Consider the following 13,333-nt stretch of genomic DNA (forward strand, 5'->3'; position numbering starts at 1 on the left):
AGAGTTTATCATTACAGCGAACATTTGTACACAACATAATATACATGTAACAGGGCGCATGATTAATTAAATTTAAATCACTGCCTCCGCTAGGGATCGAACCCGGGACCTCTGGCTTACTAGTCTTACACTCAACCGATCGAGCTAAAAAGAAGTTCTCTATAGCCGAGCGATATATTGCAGCTAGGATTTACCAGGGTTACATACTCCCCTTCCAGGAAAGAACTTGTCCTCAAGTTTTTCCAGGGGTAACAGCGATGCTTGTGGAGCAAGGCCGAGAATTTTCCCCGGGTCCCTATGTGGGCGCCAATGTAACAGAGCGCATGATTAATTAAATATAAATCACTGCCTCCGCTAGGGATGGAACCCGGGACCTCTGGCTTACTAGTCTTACGCTCAACCGATCGAGCTAAAGAGAAGTTCTCTATAGCCGAGCGATATATTGCGGCGAGTATTTACCAGGGTTACATACATAGTTATGAAATGTGAAAGGCGAAATTAAAACTGGGCGAATATGGGTTTTACCGCACAGGGTAAAGTTTTGACTTGGCGAAAATTTCCCTCTATTCCCTTTTTGAGAGTTGTAGATTTACAACTTTTGCTTAACAAACAGAGCAAAATGAAGTACCAAAACACCATGAAGAATTGCGCAAAATCTGTTTACAATTATCATTAATATCTGGTAAACAACTGGTACCAAACATTCATCGCACATACTGAGATTGGATAAAACCAAACTGCCAGTACTGTAAACAAAACAACAATATTTTACGCATAATTCTGAGAAAAGTTTATTTTGATTAACACGACATGAAGAAAATAAGAAAGAAACGCATGAGTGCAAGCCGTTTTGTACCCAGTTAGTTCCTCATTATAATGCGAGATGAATGCTGGGAGAAATCTAAACAGAGGTAAACATTTCCTTTTGATTCTGTTTTTTGATGTGGAGCAAATCCTGTAGATTTTACTTACAGAACGTTTCCTCACTTACAACCCACCTGAAAGTATTTCTGGAGATCTGTGTCGGTTTAGTCAGCTTCAAAGATAGCAGAAATGCAACTTTCCAAGGCCAAAATACCAGTAAATTTCTATTCTTAGGTTAAAAGCAATCATACGAAAAGAACAATTTCAAAAATTTTGATTTTCTGCAAATTATATATTTTTTTCAATGATTTCAAACATTTTCAGGATGTTCTGATGTTGTGATTTCGAGCATGCAATACTTCATATGGTTGTATTTCTGGACATAATTCTCTGAGGGTACATGTGGGAACAATTGATCGATTACTTGGTAAAAAGAGATGATATAGCCCATTATTACCTTATAATCTAACAGATGCCTTACTGTAGGTTTGATGAAAGGCCACAGAACTATATAGCATCCTTTGTGGAGGAGACTTACGCAAGGTCCATGTGTTAGCATTTATTGGAAATCAAATTATACACACTGTTGTTTTAAAGTCAAGTTATGTTCCTTGGTAAGAAAAAAGTTTAACTTATATTGTTTGGAGCATTTCAAGGCTGGCAGTTTTATTGTTTATTCTTTCACTCACACCATTAAATAAAGAAGTGATCTCTACTTAATATTTGTTTTGTATAGTTTTACGGCCCCTCAACAATTCAAGTCATTTAAGGCCAAATTGTATATTTACTTTAAATCTCAAGTGTAACACAAACCAAATATAACGTAAGGCAATCAAAATATTGTTTAAACTAAAATTTCAATCATACATCTGATAAATATTTATCCATGAGTTTAAAAAAAATATTCTATGATCCTTTCTTTACTCTCCAATTCATTAAAACTGAAAGAATTTGTTCTAAATCTGGTTAATTCTAAAGCTCCATCAGGAAAACATGTAAACTCCTTATAAATCGGTGGAAGGTAAGCTGTTTGCACTGGTCTGTGTCGTTCGGAAGTTTTGGATCTTGTAGCGTCAGTGTTTCAAGTGGCCTGGATTTTCTCCATTACCGCGTACCCATTATACTCGTCCAGAACCTCTTACTCTCTATCTTTATGTGTTAATGAGTCGTAAGCACAAACTAAATGGAAAAAAACTTTTTATATTTCCACACCCCTACACCCTCCTCAAACGGTTGGTACTTGATGGGTTCCTGAGGGCTCTACTACCACACTGATAATCCTCAGGCTTTTTGGCAGATTATTCTCATCTACAGACTGTGTTACTATTACCTGGTCAAGATTATTGGTCATTATCATCATAGGATGATTAGAAAGAAAGCCTTTATCATTGTGTTGGTATCAGAGTGATGGTCCTTATCATCTTCTGATTAAAAACATTGTTGATCCTTTTTCTACAGATAAAAACAATTATATTGGTGGTTCTTATCATATTTCATTATTGACATCCATAAACATAGAAGACTGATGGTCTTATCATTTTAACTTTTGGTGGTCTTTTATTGATGTATCTAACAGATTGATGGTTCTTAGCATTCTCAGGTATCTTATTGAGTGATGGTTCTTATCATCCTCAGAAATTTAAAAGATTGATGTTCCTTATCATCTTCTAGTATCTCATAGATTATTGGTTCTTGTCATCCTCTGGAATCAAGTATATTGCTGGTCCTTATCATCCTCAGATACCTAAAAGATTTATGGATCTTATCATCCCCAAATATCTCATAGACTGATGGTCCTTATAATCCTCAGGTATCTGGTAGACTGATGTTCCTTATCATCCTCAGGTATCTAGAAGACTGATGGTCCTTATCATTCTCAGGTCAATATACTGGTCCTCCTTATTTGGTATGAAAATTGTTTTCAACAAAAGCTGAAAAAATGCCCCTCTATAACTACCATGATTATTCTATCATTATAAAACATCAAACCTAGCTAGATCATCATATATGATACATAAAGCTAAGTAGCTCAAGAATAAAGCAGTTTGTAGAATACAACATTCCCTTCAAATGGACCTACACAAAGCCATTAGCAACCAACTTAGACAAAGACCGAAACATATATACATCAGTAGGCAATGGAGCTTTTCGGAAGACGGAATCTAACCTATGTCCTCCTACACCGAGGTGAGCATCAACAAGGATGGAAGGGCATTCACATCAATAGGTTATCAAGCTTTGGCTTCTTCAGTAGGAATAAAACTAAGATCTACCTAAACAAAAATTGAAGCCCATGCATACACATCAGTAGGCAATACAGCTTTTGCTTCTTTAGTAGGAATAAAACTAGGATATTCCTCTGTAAAGCCAACAACCAATATATATATAAAGGTTGAAACATGTATGTATACATCAGTCTGAAATTGGGCTACTGCTTCTTCAGAAGAAATCAAACCTAGATCTTCCTTCACAAAGCTGAGCACCCATCACGACCAAAGCTACAACATGTTCCCTTCTTCAACGGGAATCAAACCTAGATCTTCCTTCACAAAGCTGAGCACCAAACATAAACAAAGCTACAACATGTTCCCTTCTTCAACATAAATTAAACCTAGATCTTCCTTCACAAAGCTGAGCACCCATCATGACCAAAGCTTCAACATGTTCCCTTCTTCAACATGAATTAAACCTAGATCTTCCTTCACAAAGCTGAGCACCTATCACGACCAAAGCTACAACATGTTCCCTTCTTCAACGGGAATCAAACCTAGATCTTCCTTCACAAAGCTGAGCACCAAACATAAACAAAGCTACAACATGTTCCCTTCTTCAACATAAATTAAACCTAGATCTTCCTTCACAAAGCTGAGCACCCATCATGACCAAAGCTTCAACATGTTCCCTTCTTCAACGGGAATCAAACCTAGATCTTCCTTCACAAAGCTGAGCACCCATCACGACCAAAGCTACAACATGTTCCCTTCTTCACCGGGAATCAAACCTAGATCTTCCTTCACAAAGCTGAGCACTCAACATAAACAAAACTACAACATGTTCCCTTCTTCACTGGGAATCAAACCTAGATCTTCCTTCACAAAGCTGAGCACTCAACATAAACAAAACTACAACATGTTCCCTTCTGCACTGGGAATCAAACCTAGACCCTCACATATGGCACATAAAGACAACACACACAAGAATGATGTCAGGAGCAGTACTCAAAATCAAAACCAAGAAACGTCTTACCTGCCCAGAAATCCCACAGAAAAACTTAAAGACATACCTAATGCCCCAATAGAAAAAAGAAATATCGGTAGATTTGCTGGAGAGCTAATAGATTCTGACAGAAGTATAAAGTAGATGCAATACAAATAAATCACGAAATGTAAACCATATTTACTATTTCTCATATGAAGATAGTGTTTCAAAGAAGTCTGGGCCTGTTTGTGTCAAAATAAGTGGATTTATCAGAAATGCTCTGTCTGTAAGCCCAGATTTAGCACCAGTCAAAAAAAATCCCCCATGAAACATATGCTGGTAATAGGTACTGATGTGTTTCCGTTTTTCTTTCTTTCTTGTATGCATGCTTAATATTCTGTTATAAACATAGTCAACTTTTGGGTTAAAAAAGTAGGAAAACATTTACAGATTTCCAATATATTTTCTTCAATTGCAGTAAGAAATTTGATGATGTAATAAAGGAAATGATATTCAGTTACCAGCTTATTCATCAGTCTAATATAATTAAAAGTTGTATAAATTGATTTTGAACTTTTTAAATTTTAAAACTGTAGAAATTTTAAACTATACAGTCCTCTTTAACTTGTTAGTCTTATTTCATCAATTTTAGCAAATTTGACACCAGTGATCTTGAAATCAGTTAAGGTCATTGGTTTGAACACTGTACTGATTACCCTGTCAGCCGAGCCAATTACATGTCAAATAGCATCCACTTTGGCCTAATGGTTCTGCAGAAGTCATTAGAAATCTTAATATGTTTTACACTTGTGACCTTGAAAGTATGTCCGTCACTCATTTGATAAACTCTACAACCCTCCCCTTAAGCAAGCTACAGTCCAAATACAATGTATCACTATTCCAAGCATCATTGTTCGGTAAAAGAAGTCATTCAAAGTACATTGTACATTTAGTTTTATTGTATTTGACCTTTGACCACGAAAGATAGCCAAGGTCATTCATTTGAACAAGCTACAGGCCAGATACCATGTCTGTAGGCTAATTTGTTATTCTGTGAAGATCTTATTAAAACTAACACATTTGACCTCACATGATCTTGAGTGAAGGTCAAGGTGAGATATTTGAACAAAGTTGATCGTTTTTTATCCCAACAGACTAAAAACTAAATATTATGAATCTAGGCCTCATAGGTCTATAGAAGTCATTTGAAGTGTTTAAAATACTTGAACAATATGACTGTTATAGTATGTCAAGGTCATTCACATGAACAAGCTTGGTAGCCTCTGACTCAAAAAAGTAAAAAACAGATTCTACATTTTCTTCATATTGTGGTTCTGAAGAAGAAGTTGATGAAAGAAAATGCTGGATGGATGGATGATGGATGGTTAATTACTCCATATACCATGAGTGTAAAGCCAGCACTTTGTGCCAGGTGAGCTAAAAACATAATGCTGAAACTATTTGTTATTTTTTTGGCTAGGAAAAGTTTATGCACAGAATTTGGTGCTGACAATTATATAATCCTGGTGTATACTATATTTTTTTTTCTTTTTTCAAAAAGACTTTTAGAAGAGGCGTCAGTTATCAAGTCTGTTGATGATTTCTCTATGTCAAAATCTGACAGAAGATTAATTCTACCGATGAAAGATTTGAGGAAGTGTCGGGTTAATCCAGGTTATATTACAGGATTTCCACGTAAGTGTTTCCGTGAAAACTGAGTAGGAAAGTGTCATCTCTGGTTTGAACTTTTACAAATATCTAATTGATGAATTTTCATCTTCACATTTATAACACATATTAAGGAAGTGCCAAAGTCTGTTTTTAAAACATGCATGCCAGTCCCATGTGTGTTAGTATTTAACTTATGGACTTCGACCTTGAACACACCAATATTTCATTCGGAACACCTCAACTTTTACTGGTATCAGTTCATTTGGAACACCTCAACCTTTACTGGTATCATTTCATTTGGAACACCTCAACCTTTACTGGTATCAGTTCATTTGGAACACCTCAACCTTTACTGGTATCATTTCATTTGGAACACCTCAACCTTTACTGGTATCAGTTCATTTGGAACACCTCAACCTTTACTGGTATCATTTCATTTGGAACACCTCAACCTTTACTGGTATCAGTTCATTTGGAACACCTCAACCTTTACTGGTATCATTTCATTTGGAACACCTCAACCTTTACTGGTATCAGTTCATTTGGAACACCTCAACCTTTACTGGTATCATTTCATTTGGAACACCTCAACCTTTACTGGTATCAGTTTATTTGGAACACCTCAACCTTTACTGGTATCAGTTCATTTGGAACAGTCAATTGCAGTACTTTTTAATCTAGCAGATAGATGACTACATTGATTCAACTGAAGCTTTCAGAAGAACCAAACATTTCTATTTTAATAAGAATTGATAATAATGAACACATTCCAAAATGAAGTTAACTTTTCTTGCATTATATTTTTGCATAAACAAAGGCTTATGGATATTTAAAGACCTCTGTTTTCTGTCAAAATAATGTCATTCAAAAATGATCTATAAAGTTTAACATACAAAAACAACAAACTTGAAATTTTCTTCAAAACTTTTGAAAAAAAACCAACACATTGAGTTCATGGAAAACCCTTTAATTTCATAATGAAAATAAATTATATCCATCATTGTGAAAACTATTTTCTAAGTGCATAAATCAGACTTAAAGTTGTAAATTTCTGTACAGTAAAACCTGTCTCAGATAAGGCAATATGTTGGTCAAATCAGCGTCCTTTAACTCAGAAAATAAAAAATATAGTCACGAGATATAAACCATACGTCATATCCAGCGAAAGGTTTCAATAAAAAAAAGTTTTATTTTTTTGCCATAAAATATTCTTCCTACACAAGCCATGGAGTATGTCCATTGAAATCTGGGTCATTTTTTCCGCTATAATGCTCGAGAGTCCTCGTTCAGGGTTCGCCGTTCACTGTTCATTAGTAGGATATATAACCCCAATAATAAACTTTGAAGTGGCTTATAAGGGAAACAGGAAATAGAAGATCAGGTTTTTTATTGACATCAACATCTACTCCGGAACAACTGTTTTTTTAAACAGTTTTTTAATGGTTTCCATAATCTGTCACCTAAGATTCCTTCAACTCTGAATTTTATACTTGTCTATTCCACGTGAATTCTCTCAAAGGATGAATTACTCAAGAAAACAGCAAGCCATTTCTGTGCCGAGCAGTGGTTTTTGTCATAGAATTGGAAACTATTTATATATAAGAAGTGTAAGATTTTAGCAAAAATATTATCAGAAATAATATAATTTTTCATGAAGAGTTCAATAAATATTGTTTTGTACAGTAATGAAACTGACTAAACTGTTCACTCTTTGGTGTCTTTTACTGTCCCTCCTTCATTTAGCCCTTCTCCTCCCTTTCTCCCTCCCTCCCTCCTCATGAAGCCCTCCCCTCCTCCCACTACCACTGAGAGCTAACACATGTTCTTCCTTTGATAACTTCCATATTTCACATATTCCAACACCATTTCTGGTATATCCCCTTGAAATCTCCACAAAGCTTCATTATACATGTCTGTAACCTTGCTTCATGTAGCAACATTGCAGATACCTCTACGAGTATTCTGTTAGATTTCCTGAAATCATTTACAATCCGAGATATCACAGTAGATTTGTTTGATATTTGGTTTATTAATGTTAATCCTGGACATTGCATGCATACATATGTANCCCCCCCCCCCCCCCCCCCCCATCTCTCTAGTCAAGAGCATGTTGAATGGATTTGTGTTACAAATTACGTGCAGTTTTAGTCCGGATGCTGCGACATATGCATGCTGGCCTCATTTTAAACAATTTAGAGACAAAACAGAGATTATAAATGAAACGTTTCATGTTCGGTTGGTCCTTGTTAAGTTTTATATCTGACATTTTAAATCGTACTTTGATGCCGGTGACCTTTGGCAGACAGGCAAGCATGGATACATCACAACATAAAACATGAAATATTTCCAGAGCTTTACATAGCTCAATGAGTATCTTTCATTGTTTGCTGAAAAAAGCCTGTATCTCATTTGAAAAATTTTAAACTAGAAAAAGGCCCAATGAAAACAATTTTCAGTTACTTTGAACATTTCAGTGTTTTCTTATCAACATATACTTGTTCAGTAAAACCTGCCTAAACTAAACACTGCATAAAAGCTATTAGTCCTTTCTGATAGGATTTTGGTATGGTACTTTAGATGTCATTATATATATAAAAAAAGAAGAAGATTATAGCGAGACTTAGAAATCAATATGTAAAATTTTGAGGGTTCAAGTAGAAAAATCTGAAATGAGGGTGTATGCTAATGCAGGACTTTTCCTCATAAAGAAATTGAGAAAAAAATTACCCTATAGGCCTACTGAAGTTTATCTTTTGGTTCAACTTATGTGGTGTAATAACACTATCTTATAAACTTTTGAAATATCATCCATTGTAATGTCACAATAAAATAACATCACAAATATATAACAATGGCAAAGCTGGTGGCGGTTCAGCCTTAATATTAACCAAATATATAACTGCACATGCTGTTTGAGATCATCTAAACCAAAAATAACTTTCTTTAGGCACATTCATAAAATTGTATGTCTGTGAATCTATTTTTTTTTTTAAATATTGACGGAAAAAAATGGACTATTTTTTTACACACTGCATCTCCTGAGCAAGGCTGGGTTCAAAACCCTCTCTCTGCTCAGATGTTATATTTAAATTCTATATCAAAATACCGAAGAAACATTGGGTGAGGTAGAAAACAAACAGTACGACTTTCATGACTAATCTGACGCATGTGCTTGGCCCTAAGATTCTAGACATGATATCAATCGTAAATTATGTAACCATTTATCAGGAAATGATGAAAATATTCTACATTCTACTTTTGATTTTAACTTTACCACAGTCAGGTCTGTTCTGAAAGTTTCTCTTCAATTGTTTGGTATCTTAGGAACTAGTGCTAACCCTGTTGTTGTTTAATATTTTTGGTCAACCGTTAAATCTTTTGTGGTTTAAAGAAATGAGCAGACCTGGAGAAGTCAGCCACAACTTATCTTTATCCCGGAGTTAAATTAATAGAAGTAGCCTGTAAATTGCTAACACATAGAAGACTCCAACAGCATCAGCAAGTTTTGATGCTGGAACCTTTAGATTGGTATGTCTATGTTTTTATAAAAGTATATCAAATATCATATTCATACATATGATTAATTTAGTTGAAACTTTCTTTTATTCAAGTATTTCAATTTTATACATATACATGTATAATATATGGGGCAAAGAAGTAATTCCAACAGTGTGGACAAGTTTAGGTTGTCAAATTTTCGGAGCGATCCGCTCCTTTTTCAAGACACAGTGAAACAGAACAGTTACATGTACATATACGTCATATTACAAGAAGATAGAACTGATATACTATAATTGAAAATATAGCTATTATATAAAAAAAACAATAGTCCTCTCGGCTAAAGACAGCCGAAGGCAACACATGTTGTCACAAAACAGTATGGTACAAAATAGGAAATAGAAACACATGTCTTGGAGACTTAAAGTAAATCTATCACCTTATCATATACTGCAAATATAATCAGGGTGGACAGCGAATTGTTAACAATTCCATAACATACAGTAACACAATCAATGTCAATACCTAGTTTAAACAAGGAGAGGAGAAGGAGAGGAAGAATGGTGTATGGGTTTCGGTTGTTAAAGGGTTTTACTTTAAAATACGTACAACTCGGCTTTAAGTACATACATGTATATGAAATATTTCATAATAAGGAAAACCTATTGGTTTTTAGTATATGGTCTCTGGACTATGATCAATTTGATACTTAATTCTTCTCAAAGTTTGGTTTACAGGACAAGTCCTACAGCTAAATTTACAGCAAAAAAATATATTTACAGCACAAATCATACAATGGTTTTACAGCCATTTACAGGACACACCATTTACAGAACACATCACTGTCTGTATTCAGGGTCAGATATGAAGGTTTTATATTGTATTGTAAACCCTTCATTTTGTTTGTTAGAATCCTATTGATGAATATATGTATACATAGGTTTAAGCCATTTTCTATACAGGATCTCGGTGACTGCGTATATAGATACACACATTTGGGTTTTGTACTGTTATATACATTGTATAACTTGCTGTTTAGTTGTGTCTTATGAATATTTAGAGCAAACACTAATTTTATACAAAACTGATAGAGTGAAAAACCTACACAATACAATATTTTGTTAAAAAACAAACACAGATACTTATATTTTTTTTGTCAAAAGCCCCAGTACTAAGGACACAAAACCAAAAACTACATTGCTTGGCCTGTTGCCTTTATGTAATCTTTTCAAAAGACAGTGAACAAAAAGAGAAACACTTTGATCGCTTCGCTATAAGTGTGAAGATTACATTTGAGATAAATTTGACAACTTTTGAAGACTACATTTTTGCAGCTTTCTAAATTCTCAGTCAAAAACCAATCTGATTATCTAAACAGCAGTATAACATAAATGTCTCCAAGCAAATTCTGTTTCATTTCCATTTCGAAACTTACCATGGTAATTGGTTGTAACATCAACGATAACACATCCACTTTTTATCGCAATATTCATTCACTTTTGTTTAATCAATTGCGGGATCTGTAAAAAATGACAAAATGCTGGCATTGGATTATACAGACATGTTAATAGCGCTGTGGATGTGTACTTAATGACTCCGGGGAGTTTGGATAGATTTTTACAGACATAGGTCAAGGTCACAAAGCGACCAATCAAACTTCTGTTGTTCAATCCAAGCTTTTGGCAACCTCTAGACATGAATATGTTTTTTAACACGAAACTTTCACAACTTCTGGCAGGAATCCTTACCCAAACAATGGCTCCACCACAGAAAGAGTGAACGAAATAAGAACCTGTGTGTAAGTTTATATGTTATGAATGATTGACATATGTATGCTTATGGTGCAATTCAGTTTTGATAGCTTTCACTGAAATAGCATGATTTTGTATATAGCACAAAATATTCTTGTAATAAGTAGGTATTACAGGGGCTGTGATATAACAAGATACTAAAATAATATTTAAATTTTTCCCAGTGACTTGGTAACATTTTCTATAGATTTTCAAGCAATGCAGGTTTAACCCTTTCACCACTATAGACCATAATGGACCTATCCAGATCAATGCATAGTAGAGTTTATTAAAGTTACATAGGGGTGAAAGGGTTAATACAATTTGTATCCTATTACACAACGTAACAGGAGAAAAAATGTAACGGCCAGACCTGGGTTCGCACCCAGGAAGGACCCTCTGAAATCTACATGGACGCTCTACCAATTGGTCTATCAAGTCTCCAAAGATCGACCCAGTCAAGTTCCGCTACACACAACAAAGCTTTTTGTAGGTGACACCATAATTATTCAAAGACTTTTATAATTTATAGTTTGCAAGAAGCATCTACAATGCCTCAATCATCTCTACAGCATTATGACATCATAAGCAATGCTGTCCTGGTTTAACCAATCAGAATGTTGGTTGCTTTAACAAAATCATCACAATATAAAAACGATGTTATCAAGGTTACATAGATTCCATAAACTTAAGATTATGCGATGCTATCAAAATGTCTCTGTAACTTTTGCTAAAAAGAAGCGTTGTAGATTTCACCGGACTGTATTTTTGCAGATTTCATCGCTCAAAAAATATATGTCATGCAAAAAAGTGTTGCGTATATAAGTCAATACGTCTCGTTATTTCCACACTTCCAATCAGCCATCTCGATACGCACCTCAGATATATTATAAGTTTTTAATCTGGTGTATCCATCTCCGCTATGGATATGCTGAAGACACGTTTAAAGTGTCTAGGGAGTATCTTTATAAGCTTGATGTACGGGAAGCTTCCTTATCGCTCACCATCAAGAGACCAAAAAATCTGCAAGGATAAGGCACCCTAGGTGTCGGGATAAACTCGTCATAAATCAGACAGAAATTGTTTTTAAGTAATACCTTCAATTTTTGACTGTTTCATTCATGAACAAGATTAAAATCTTTATTTTACACTGATTCCATTCATATATAAATATATCCTGTGGTTTTCATTTATAAAGTATTAAAAAGAAGATACAGATTTGTTTATTAATCCACAAATATTTAAAAATATTTTTCAATCTTGCTTACATTTCATTCATGCTAGTAAAAATAGCTTTTTCTGTGAAAGAGATACTTAAGTCTTGTTAGGTTGATATCATTGAAGGCAAAAATTTAACCAACATTAAATATCATTTCAATTCATTTGATTATTCAAAATTGTATAAACCTAATTACAACAGGATCAGCATAAATTAGAAATAGCAAAGCCAACCCAGTTTTCCATTCTATTTCCATACCTTGATAAATGAAAGAATTTGTTTTTCTTACTTTGAGAATGAGCAAATTTTTAAAGCATTTTATTTTTTAACCTTCAAGGGTTTAAAGTAATCTTCGATAAATTTTGACAATTTTGACAACACCTGCTTGTAATGATACATTTTCCATATCTAACAAATATATAAACATTTGTTTTAAATAAAGAGATTATTTTAAGTACACCATCACATCACTATCTTTTAGGTAATCCCATCGTGGTATTATAAATATGACAAACAAATCCAATATGTTTTATTTTAGAATAATATGTGAAATAAATACCTTTTATAACTTATTCTATGTCAATGGTAAAGAAGATGGTTTTTCTTAAATGCAGTTGATCTTTTAGAATCAGCAGGTTGGGAATGAATTACCCCCCCCCCCCCCCCAAGACGGGACATTCCAACTGTGGTATCACAGCGATCAAACACCGCCCCTTTTTCTGAAATAAATGTTTTTCGAAATTTAACATGGAACTTGCGTCCCACCCAGAAAATCCTATCCTACTTCTTTTGAGTCAAACACATCCCAAAAAAACTCTGATATCTGTTTTAGAATTAGAGTAATTTCCATCTGCTGTGCTCCATAAAAGTGCTACATTCACTGTTCCATCATCACATAAATCTTAACTTCTCTTATCAGTAAATCTTAATTGCGAGATGTTTGTGTATTGATTAGAAATTGAATTTCCTGTGAATTTTTACCAAAAAAACCAAAAAACTTACGAAGTATTACATTAATGTACGACATTTGTGTTGAAGTTTATGGTCTTAGCTCAGTTCTGCTCATTTATTGAAAAATGTTTTTATTCTTAAA

At 34.3% G+C, this 13,333-nt stretch overlaps 1 protein-coding gene across 4 annotated transcripts in view; it reads right to left on the minus strand.

Moving 5' to 3' along the window:
* Window positions 1-13,333, minus strand: part of LOC110455387 (fibroblast growth factor receptor 4-like) — a 108,386-nt gene that overhangs the window by 80,003 nt on the left and 15,050 nt on the right. Inside the window, exon 3 of one of the 4 annotated variants that reach the window (XM_021505491.1) lies at window positions 10,667-10,751. The exons of the other annotated variants lie outside the window; for them this stretch is intronic. The gene's annotated coding sequence lies outside the window, so the exon portion shown is untranslated. The remainder of the gene's footprint in view (window positions 1-10,666; window positions 10,752-13,333) is intronic. 4 annotated transcript variants of the gene reach the window in all.

Source organism: Mizuhopecten yessoensis, unplaced genomic scaffold (genome assembly GCF_002113885.1).
Source record: "Mizuhopecten yessoensis strain PY_sf001 unplaced genomic scaffold, ASM211388v2 scaffold8213, whole genome shotgun sequence".
NCBI lineage: Eukaryota > Metazoa > Mollusca > Bivalvia > Pectinida > Pectinidae > Mizuhopecten > Mizuhopecten yessoensis.